The sequence below is a fragment of the Papio anubis genome, chromosome 8 (genome assembly GCF_008728515.1).
Source record: "Papio anubis isolate 15944 chromosome 8, Panubis1.0, whole genome shotgun sequence".
Classification (NCBI taxonomy): domain Eukaryota; kingdom Metazoa; phylum Chordata; class Mammalia; order Primates; family Cercopithecidae; genus Papio; species Papio anubis.
In genome coordinates this window covers 107,504,194-107,516,417 of record NC_044983.1, presented here as the reverse complement: position 1 = coordinate 107,516,417, position 12,224 = coordinate 107,504,194, and positions in this window count along the sequence as shown.

Below are 12,224 nucleotides of genomic sequence, written 5' to 3'. Positions count from 1 at the left end.
CCACTTATGAGTGAGAACATGTGGTGTTCGGTTTTCTGTTCCTGTGTGTAAGTTTGCTGAGAATGATGGTTTCCAACTTCATCCATGTCCCTGCAAAGGACATGAACTCATTCTTTTTATGGCTGCATAGTATTCCATGGTGTATATGTGCCACATTTTCTTTATCCAGTCTATCATTGATGGGCATTTAGGTTAGTTCTAAGTCTTTGCTTTTGTGAATACTGCTGCAATAAACATAAGAGTGCATGTTGTCTTTATAGTGGAATGATTTATAACCTTTTGGGTATATACCCAGTAATGGGATTGTTGAGTCAAATGGTATTTCTAGTTCTAGATCCTTAAGGAATCACCACACTGTTTTCCACAATGGTTGAACTAATTTACACTCCCACCAACAGTGTAAAACCGTTCCTGTTTCTCTACATCCTCTCCAGCATTTGTTGTTTCCTGACTTTTTTTTTTTTTTTTTTTTCCTCTGAGACGGAGTCTCACTGTGTCACCCAGGCTGGAGTGCAGTGGGGAGCTCTCTGCATACTGCAAGCTCCCCCTCCCATGTTCACGCCGTTCTCCTGCCTCAGCCTCCTGAGTAACTGGGACTACATGTGCCCACCACCACACCCGGCTAATTTTTTTGTATTTTTAGTAGAGATGAGGTTTCACCATGTTAGCCAGGATGGTCTTGATCTCCTGAACTTGTGATCTGCCTGCCTCGGCCTCCCAAAGTGCTGGGACTACAGGCATGAGCCACCGTGCTTCCTGACTTTTTAATAATTGCCATTATAACTGGAGTGAGATGGTATCTCATTGTGGTTTTGATTTGCGTTTCTCTAATGACCAGTGACGATGAGCTTCTTTTCATATGTGTGTTGGCCACATAAATGTCTTCTTTTGAAACTCCCTTTTCATGTCTTTTGTCCACTTTTTGATGGGGTTGTTTTTGTTTTTTCTTGTAAATTTGTTTAAGTTCCTTGTAGATTCTGGATATTAGCCGTTTGTCAGATGGATAGATTGCAAAAATTTTCTCCCATTCTCTAGGTTGCCTGTTCACTCTGATGATAGTTTCTTTTACTATGCAGAGGTTCATTAGATTAATTAGATCTCATTTGTCAATTGTGGCTTTTGTTGCTATTGCTTTTGGTGTTTTAGTCGTGAAGTCTTCGCCCATGCCTATGTCCTGAGGGTATTGTCTAGGTTTTCTTCTAGGGTTTTTATGGTTTTAGGTCTTAAGTTTAAATCTTTCATCCATCTTGAGTTAATTTTTGTCTAAGGTGTAAGGAAGGGGTCCAGTTTCAGTTTCCTGAATATGGCTAGCCAGTTTTATCAACACCATTTTTTAAATAGGGGATCCTTTCCCCATTGCTTGTTTTTGTCAGGTTTGTCAAAGATCCAATGGTTGTATATGTGTGGTATTATTTCTGAGCCCTCTGTTCTGTTCCATTGGCCTATATCTCTGTTTTGGTACCAATACCATGCTGTTTGGGCTGCTCTAGACTTGTAGTACAGTTTGAAGTCAGGTAGCATGATGCCTCCAGCTATGTTCTTTTTGCTTAGGATCGTCTTGGGTATACAGGCTCTTTTTTCTTTCCATATGAAATTTCAAGTAGTTTTTTCTAATTGTTTGAAGACAGTCAATGGTAGCTTGATGGGGATAGCATTGAATCTATAAATTACTTTGGGTAGTATGTCCATTTTCACGATATTGATTCTTCCTATTCCTCAGCATGGAATGTTTTCCCATTTCTTTGTGTCCTCTTTTATTCCTTGAGCAGTGGTTTGTAGTTCTCCTTGAAGAGGCCCTTCACTTTCCTTGTAAGTTGTATTTCTACGTGTTTTATTCTCTTTGTGGCAGTTGTTAATGGGAGCTTGCTCATGATTTGGCTCTCTGTTTGTCTATTATTGGTGAATAAGAATGCTTGTGATTTTTGCACGTTGATTTTGTATCCTGAGACTTTGTTGAAGTTGCTTATCAGCTTAAGGAGTTTTTAGGCTGAGACAATGGGGTTTTCTAAATATACAATCATATCATCTGCAAATGGAGATAAGTTGACTTCCTCTCTTCCTATTTGAATACCCTTTATTTCTTTCTTTTGCCTGATTGCCCTGGCTAGAACTTCCAATACTGTGTTGAATAGGAGTGGTGCAAGAGGGCAACCTTGTCACATTCCAGTTTTCAAAGAGAATACTTGCAGCTTTTTCCCATTCAGTATGATATTGGCTGTGGGTTCGTCATAAATTGTTCTTATTATTTTGAGATATGTTCCATCAATACCTAGTTTATTGAGTGTTTTTAGCATGAAGGGGTGTTGGATTTTATCTAGGGCCTTTCCTGCATCTATTCAGAGAATTATGTGGTTTTTGTCATTGGTTCTGTTTATGTGATGAATTACATTTATTGATTTGTATATGTTGAACCTGCCTTGCATCTCAGGGATGAAGCCAACTTGATCGTGGTGGATAAGCTTTTTGACGTGCTGCTGAATGCAGTTTGCCGGTATTTTACTGAGGATTTTCACATGGATGTTCATCAGGGATATTGACCTGAAATTTTCTCTTTTTTTTGTTGTGTCTCTTTCTGCCAGGTTTTGGTATCAGAATGATGCTGGCCTCATAAAATGAGTTAGGGAGGTCCCTCTTTTTCTATTGTTTGAAATAGTTTCAGAAGGAATGGTACCAGCTCCTCTTTGTAACTCTGGTATAATTTAGCTGTGAATCCAACTGGTCCTGGGCTTTTTTTGGTTGGCAGACTATTAATTACTGCCTCAATTTCAGAACTTGTTATTGGTCTATTCAGGGATTCGACTTCTTCCTGGTTTAGTCTTGGGAGGATGTATGTGTCCAGGAATGTGTCCATTTCTTCTAGATTTTCTAGTTTATTTGTGTAGAGGTGTTTATAGTATTATCTGATGGTATTTTGTATCTCTGTGGGATGAGTGGTGATCTCCCCTTTATGATTTTTTTAATGTTTCTATCTGATTCTTCTCTATTTTCTTCTTTATTAGTCTGACTAGCAGACTATCTATTTTGTTAATCTTTCAAAAAACCAACTCCTGGATTCATTGATTTTTTTGAAGGGATTTTTGAGTCTCTTTCTCCTTCAGTTCTGCTCTGATCTTAATTATTTCTTGTCTTCTGCTAGCTTTTGAATTTGTTTGTTCTTGCTTCTCTACTTCTTTTAATTGTGATGTTAGGGTGTTGATTTTAGATATTTCCCACTTTCTCCTGTGGGCATTTAATGCTATAAATTTCCCTCTAAACATTGGTTTAGCTGTGTCCCAGAGGTTCTTGTACGTTGTGTCTTTGTTCTCATTGATTTCAAATAACTTATTTATTTGTGCCTTCATTTCGTTATGTACTCAGTAGTCATTCAGGAACAGGTTGTTCAGTTTTCATGTAGTTGTGCAGTTTTGAGTTACTTTCTTAATCCTGAGTTCTAATTTGATTGTACTGTGGTCTGAGAGACTGTTTATTATGATTTTCTGTTTTTTGCATTTGCTGAGGAGTGTTTTACTTCCAGTTCTGTGGTTGATTTCAGAATAAGTGCTCCATGGTGCTGAGAAGAATGTATATTCTGTTGGTTTGTGGTGGAGAGTTCTGTAGATGTCTATTTGGTCCACTTGGTCCAGAGCTGAGTTCAAGTCCTGAATACACTTGTTAATTTACTCTCCTGTTGATTTGTCAAATATTGACACTGGGGTGTTAACGTCTCCCACTATTATTGTCTGGGAGTCTGAGTCTCTTTGTAGATCTCTAAGAACTTGCTTTATGAATCTGGGTGCTCCTGTATTGGGTGCATATATATTTAAGATAGTTAGCTCTTCTTGCTACATTGTCTTTACCATTAGGTAATGCCCTTCTTTGTCTTTTTGAGCTTTGTTTGTTCAAAGACTCTCTTATCAGAGACTAGGATTGAAACCCTTGCTTTTTTTTTTTTTTTTTTTTTTTTTTTTTCTTTCCATTTGCTTGGTAAATCTTCCTCCATGCCTTTATTTTGAGCCTGTGTGTGTCTTTGCACGTGAGATGGGTCTCCTGAATGTAGCACACTGATGGGTCTTTGCTCTTTATCCAATTTGCCAGTCTGTGTCTTTTAATTGGGGCGTTTAGCCCATTTACACGTAAGGTGAATATTGTTATTTGTGAATTTGATCCTGTCATCATGATGCTACCTGGTTATTTTGCCCATTAGTTGATGCAGTTTCTTCATGTTGTCTTTGGTCTTTACATTTTAGTCTGTTTTTGTAGTGGCTGGTACCAGTTTTTCCTTTCCATATTTAGCGCTTCCTTCAGGAGCTCTTGTAAGGCAGCCCTGGTGGTGACAAAATCCCTCAGCATTTGCTTGTCTGGAAAAGATTTTATTTCTCCTTCACTTATGAAGCTTAGTTTCGCTGGAAATGAAATTCTAGGTTGAAAATTCTTTTCTTTAAGAATGTTGAATATTGGTCCCCACTCTCTTCTGGCTTGTAGGGTTTCTGCAGAGATATCCACTGTTAGTCTGATGGGCTTTCCTTTGTGGGTAATCTGACCTTCCTCTCTGACTGCCCTTAACATTTTTTCTTTCATTTCAGCCTTGGTGAATCTGACAATTATGTGTCTTGGGGTTGCTCTTCTCGAGGAGTATCTTTGCGGTGTTCTTTGTATTTCCTAAATTTGAATGTTAGCCTTTCTTGCTAGGTTGGGGAAGTTCTCCTGGATGATATCCTGAAGTGTGTTTTCCAACTTGTTTCCATTCTCTCCATCATTTTCAGGTACACCAATCAAATGTAGGTTTTGTCTTTTCACATAGTCCTATATTTCTTGGAGGCTTTCCTCGTTCCTTTTCACTCTTTTTTTCTCTAATCTTGTCTTCATGCTTTATTTCATTAAGGTGATCTTCAATCTCTGATACCGTTTCTTCCTTTTGATCAGTTCCGCTATTGATACTTGTGTATGCTTCACAAAGTTCTCATGCTGTGTTTTTCAGCTCCATCCGGTCATTTATGTTCTTCTCTAAACTGGTTATTCTAGTTAGTAATTTGTCTAACCTCTTTTCAAGGTTCTTAGCTTCCTTGTATTGGTTTAGAACACGCTCCTTTAGCTTGAAAGAGTTTGTTATTACCCAGCTTCTGAAGCCTACTTCTGTCAATTTGTCAAACTCATTCTCCATCCACTTTTGTTCCCTTGCTGGCGAGGAGTTGTGATCTTTTAGAGGAGAAGAGGCATTCTGTCTTTTGAAATAATTTTCAGCCTTTTTGTGCTGGTTTTCCCTCATCTTCATGGATTTTTCTACCTTTGATCTTAGCCGTTGGTGACCTTCTGATGGAATTTTTGCATGGTCATCTTTTTTCTTGATGTTGATGCTATTGTTTTCTGTTGGTTAGTTTTCCTTCTAACAGCCAGGCCCCTCTTCTGCAGCTCTGCTAGAATTTGCTGGGGGTCCACTCCAGACCCTGTTTCCCTGGGTATTATCAGCAGAGGCTTCAGAACAGCAAAGATTTCTCCTTCCTCTGGAAGCTTTGGCCCAGAGGAGGACCCACCTGATGCCAGCCAGAGCTCTCCTGTGTGAGGTGTCTGTCAACACTTGTTGGGAGGTGTCTCCTTGTCAGGAGGCTTGGGGGTCAGGGACTCACTTGAGGAGGCAGTCTGTCCCCTAGCAGAGCTCGAGCACTGTGCTGGGAGAACCGCTGCTCTATTCAGAGCCAGCAGGCAGGAACATTTAAGTCTGCTGAATCTGCATCCATAGCCGCCCCTTCCCCCAGGTGCTCTGTTCCAGCGAGATGGGAGTTTTATCTATAAGCCCCTGACTGGGGCTGCTGCCTTTCTTTCAGAGACGCCCTGCCAGAAGAGGAGGAATCTAGAGAGGCAGTCTGGCCAACAGCGGCTTACTGCGCTGCAGTGGACCTTGCCCAGTCTGAACTTCCTGGCAGCTTTGTTTACACTGTGAAGGGAAAACCGCCTACTCAAGCGTCAGTAATGGCAGATGCCCCTCCCTGCACCAAGCTGGAGAGTTCCAAGTCGACTTCAGACTGCTGTGCTGGCATTGAGAATTTGAAGCCATTGGATATTAGCTTGCTGGGCTCCTCCTGCTGAGCAAGACCACTTGGCTCTATGGCTTCAGCCCCCTTTCCAGGGGACTAAATGGTCTGTCTCACTGGAGTTCCAGGTGCCACTGGGGTATGAACAAAAACTCCTGCAGGTAGTTCCATGTCTGCCCAAACAGCCGCCCCTTTTTTTGCTTGAAATCCAGGACCCTTGTGGTGTAGGCACCCGAGGGAATCTCCTGGTCTGCGGGTTGCGAGGACCATGGGAAAAGCTTGGTATGTGGGCTGGATAGCACCGTCCCTCAAGGCACAGTCCTTCACAGTTTTCCTTGGCTAGGGGAGGGAGTTCCCTGACCCCTAGTGCTTTCTGGGTAAGGCAATGCCCCACCCTGGTTCTGTTCACTCTCCATGGGCTGCACCCATTGTCTAACTAGTCCTAATGAGATGAACCAGGTACCTCAGTTGAAAATGCAGAAATCACCTGCCTTCTGCATTGGTCTCGCTGGGAGCTGTAGACCTGAGCTGTTCCTATTCAGCCATCTTGCCTGGGAATTAATTAAATAATTTCTTTGAACTTAAAGCTTTTGGATACATCTTCCACCCTGTCCCTTGGAGATGATCTAACTTTTCAATACTTAACGTTTGAGAGTTGTAGTTTGCTGCAGATAGTCATGTTGTATTTTAACCTCTTTCACACATCTTACTGTGTTCTCTTCTCTGTAACCCTCTCATCACTGCTTTTCTTAATAGTCTTTTTTTAATATGTTGTCTGCTTTTTAGCCTTTTGTTCTTATTTTTTACTTTGCTATTTTTCCTTTTACCCTTAGTCTTCTCAAAAGTGAGCAGCAATTTTAGTGAAAGTAATTTTAAAGAACCTTAAGAGGCTTATTGCATGTCCCATATGTTTAAGAATGTTAAAGAGAAGATGTAGCTTCCACCCACAGTCTCTTGATACTGGAGCCTGATGAGTGATTGTGGAAATAGAACAATAGGCAAGATTTATCTTATTTGTCCGTTTCACTTACAAGTGGGGGGAGGGGAAGGGGCAAAACATTGTCTAAAAGAGCTAGTAAAGTAACCAGATAATACTCTCTCTTAAAATGAGAATGTATTGCCTGTCAAAGTATTAATCTGTGAATATCTATAAATTAAAAATGGACATAGTTGAAATGAGGTTTAAAAAGCTCTTCTATAGAATTATAGAAGCACATGAGGCTAAGAAATAATTTATAATGTGTAGTTTGAATTTTGGCTGAAAGAAATATTGACTTTCTTCTTTTTTTTAGGAAGACTTTGGAGATAAGGGAATATTGATCTGAGAAGATATACATGTTGTAAAATCTAAGAAATATCTTTCTGTCATCACTTGCATGAACTCAGTGTTCTAAAGTAATTTCAGAACAGATTTAGAAGTTACTTGGGCATAGAAATAGCCACTGGACATTAGATTTGATTCTTCAGTATACAGAACAATGGAACTAGTGAACACTTGCTGTATACTTTTCCAACTTTTAATAAGTCCCCATGTGTAATAATTGTATTAGTCTTGAAAAAAAGTATATATCCTCTACATTCAAATTCATAGCTACAAATTGTATTGTAAAATACAAAACAAGAAATCTGTGTTTAAACACTTATCAGATCCAAACCTTGGTTGTCACTATTAGCATACCTGTCATAATAGCAATGAACCTCTGTGCTCTGGCAAGACCAGTGAGATATATGTAGATAAATATATAAAAACAATTACATAGAATTATATGGTATAAATTAAAGGGAACCCTAAAGTTTTTCAGTTGTACAAGTGTCTTCCTCACCACCTTGAGTTAAGATTTTGTATCTCCAGAATGAATTTATTAGAATGAGATATGTTATCTGGGGAATATAACAACTTTGTAATTCCAATTAGCAAATTAACACTAAGCTAATTAAAGAGAAAGTCAGTAGAGAAATCCAGGACTTTTTTAAAGTCTGTGTCCTCCTTTTCAGAGATGCTTTTAAATGTATAAAATAAAGCACACAGAAACTTAATTTTAATAAAATAATTACAAAATATTTTAAAAATATTTTATATATTAACATGCATATATGTACATTAATACATACTAATACATATATACACATTTCTCTACTGAAGAATTAAGTAAGCAGGGGCTATTAATTTTGGTAATTTTGAAAAGGGGTGATTATAAGCAATATTATGAGATATTCATAACATTTAAACATGACCTTAAAATATATGTGATTTTTCTTAATGACAAAATCAGAAATTATTTATGCCTATCTTTATCGTTGAAGAAAGTACTATATTTTATTTAGAAGATAAGTGAAGGTAAAGGTATAATTTCCTTTTTCATTTCAAGATCACAAACTCTGAATTATATCTGTGTACCAAATTAGGAACCCTGACTTATAGGTTGAAATTTACAAGTACATAGCAAACGGGCAGGGAAGAAGATGTAGTCTGCTCTCTTATGCCACTGGACAGCAAAATGTAGGGCTTAATTTGAAGCTTGGTTATTGTATTAGGCCATTCCTGCATTGCTATCAAGAAATACCTGAGACTGGGTAATTTTTAAGAAAAGAGGCTTAATTGGCTCATCGTTCTTCAGGATGTACAGGAAGCTTGATGCTGGCATCTGCTTGGCTTCTGGGGAGGCCTGAGGAAACTTCAATCTTGGCAGGAGGTGAACAGGAAGTAGGCATGTTACATGGCCAGAGCAGGAGCACGAGAGAGAGAAAGGAAGAGTGAGGTGCCACACATTTTTAAACAACCAGATCTCTTGAGAACTCACTCATTATTGCAAGGACAATATGAAGAGGATGGTGCTAAATCATTCATGAGAAATCCGCCCCCATGATTTAATTTCTCCTCCCAGGGCCCCAAGTCCAACACTGGGGATTACATTTCAACATGAAATTTGTATGGGGAACTATATCAGTTACCAAATACTAGCATAAAGGCAATGAACTCTAAAATTAAATTCCAAATGGGAAGGAGTGCGTATAAATAGCAAAATGTCATTAGTCAATTAATTTGTTGACAATAACAAATATCTTCTAATTTTAAATGTGTACTATGAGTTGTGACGGATATTGAAAAAATAAAAATAAAAAAACATGACCAGGCTCGGTGGCTCACATCTGTAATCCCAGCACTTTGGGAGGCCAAGGCGGGAGGATCACCTGAGGTCAGGAGTTTGAGATCAGCCTGGCCAACATAGTGAAACCCCATATCTACTGAAAATATAATAATTAGCCAGATGTTGTGGCATATACCTGTAGTCCCAGCAACTCCAGAGGCTGAGGCAGGAGAATCACTTAAACCTGGGAGTTGGAGGCTGCAGTGAACCAAGATCCTGCCATTGCACTGCAGCGTGGGCAGCAGAGCAAGACTCCATCTCAAAAAATAAATAGAAATAAACATAAAACACATAGATCTTATCCTTCAACATGTAACTTGATATCTTTTTAAGCTACAAAAATTATTAAAGTATATTAAGGTGCCACACAATAGCTATGCAATGTCTGTGTATGTCTATGTGTTCTTTCACTACTTTCTATTAATTAAATTAACTTCTATGAATTACAGAGAAACTTGACACATTTTGCTCTGTTGAATGAGACACTATCTTATTTTATTCTAATAATTAAGGGGTATAAAAATGGTTTGGGCTATGTGGTATCGATACATATTTTCATACATATTTTCAGAATATTCAGAATTTGATGGAATGAATTACTATGAAAACTGCGTGTTAGATGACTTCAATAGCATAAAAAACTTGAGTATTTCTTGACAAAATAATCATAGACTGTTCACAATTTTAATGGGAAATGTTTACTTTATCCTTTTATTTCATATGTATATATTTCCTTAGGAACCTTTATTAGCCAATGCCTTATCTATAGAACATCATTTGCACTTAAACTGAAAAAAAAATGAACCTACAATTTCAATAAAAATCAATGAAGACAGTGAGACAAAGGCCAAATTTATATTTAGTGATGTGCTATCTACTGAATAAGGGAGATCAGTATTCCTTTTGGCTTTGTAATTCTACTTAACATACTGCCCAAATACTCATTAAATAATCACAGATGAGTATTTAACTTGGCTTTTCAAATTATGCATTGTTTGCATATGGTGAAAAATATATCACTGGTCACCAATGTGTGAGCAACATAAATATTCACTGATCTCGGATTGCAGTAGAAATCACCATGCATGAGTAACTAATTACTGGAAATTAGGTTCAAAGTTTATCAATGTGGAGACTTCAACATTCAAACCAAAACCACAGTGTATCTATATGTCTCTCTGTCTCTGTCTCTCTTTTTTGTATCTCCCAAATACACATGTATACAAACATAAATATCTTGAATCAAAAAATGAAGTGTAAGTAGTAGTTAGATATTATCAGAAGTATGATTTTAATTTTTCATTTCCCCCCTCAGAATGTATATATGTTAATTTCATTATAAAAACAATAGTGTAAAAAATCAAATAGTGTTAAATTTAAAAATTAGATGTTACTATGATGATAACTCTGCTTGGAAGAAGATACAGCCCTGCACATGATAAAGAGTCCGAGTTCAGGAGACACCTATATGAACTGTATCTTTGTAGATAATCAATATGATAACAATCAAAATAGTTTTTAAAAGTTTCAAAACTTTTACACAGAAAAACCCCTAAGATTAAAAGAGGTAATATCTCTATACAGTAAATTGTCTAAACAATTAAAAACTTGAGAAAAATTGATGAATTCATGGACTAATCAATGATTTTTGTCAAATGTCAGTATAGTTTCATTTTACTTTTATCGTGTGCATTACATCAAAATTGCCCGGATAAGAATATTGGCCAAACAGACAATTTTCCCTTGCAAATGAAGCTTCCTCTAAAAATGTAACTAAAGTACCAAGTAGAATCTTAGTCAATATTTTTATGTTTTTTCTATATGGCTTAGAAAATAATTTTCTTTCAAAATAACTATAATGGTAGATGTTTTACTTTATAAAATATGTTTTAAAACCTTAAAAAAATCCGACCAGAAGTTTGCTTTTTTATTATTATTGCTTTGAGCTTATTGAGTTAATCAATTTCTTTTTCCTCAAAGCAATTACATTATCCAATCTATTTTTTTTTTTTTTTTACATTTCATTTTCTCTTATTAAGATGTAGTTCAAATACTTTTACCTTGAATAGTGCCATGTAACTAATTACAGGCATCATTATTAAGTGACAGTTTTAAATATTTCTTAGAACTATAAAAAAGTAGAAACCATAATATTTACCAAGTAACATAGTAACTTAATAAGTGGTTTATTTATTTAAAGTCCTTTTTGGTGTTCATATGTCCCTCCATCCCTATCCACTGTTCGATGTAGGTAATGGCAAATTCTAGCAGCAATTGTTTTGGGGAAATATACCTCAAATTACGTATATAAAGGATTTGGCACACTATTCTAGTAATGGAATTCAACCATACCTTATTGTTTAAATTGCAATTTCATTTCCAACTCTCAGAACATGATTGACACTGTGTAAGTAACAATGATAGACACAAATATTTAAAAAGTGAAAGTCAAATTTATGTGTAATGAGTTTAAACTGTGAAATGTTAGTTTTAAGAAGCTTTATGAATCAGCAGAATAATTTTTTTCACAAGTTTAATAGGTGAAAAAACTTTACATGGGAAAAATTAATAGCTCTTCAATAACACTTGTTTTGAAAACTTGAATTTGTTCCATTGTGATTGACATTTCAAGGCAACAATTTGAGTGTAGTGGAATTTTGCATTTGTTTATACCTGACTCCCCCAACCACAAACAACTGTGAACTCAGACAACTGTACCCTGTTGAATCTAGTTGAATAGGAGTATGCAAAAAATACTCACATGCAAATATCCTACCAGCTACCTCAGTTCATCATGCGTGTTGGGGACAGACCCATTGACATCTACTGTGACAACTGTCCATCAGATTTCAGATCCTCCTTGTTCCTCCACTGCACAATAACTCACAAGCTGCAACCCTTCTGATATACACTTCCAAAAGCACACTTGAAGTCTTTCTTAAGATAAAGTTCCATAATCATTGTGGTATTTATGCACTCCTTAAGTATTTAACATGTGCAAAACTGTACTATCATTTTTGTTAGATTTTGTTCTTTTTGTTTCATGTGCCACTGACAAAATTCTTAA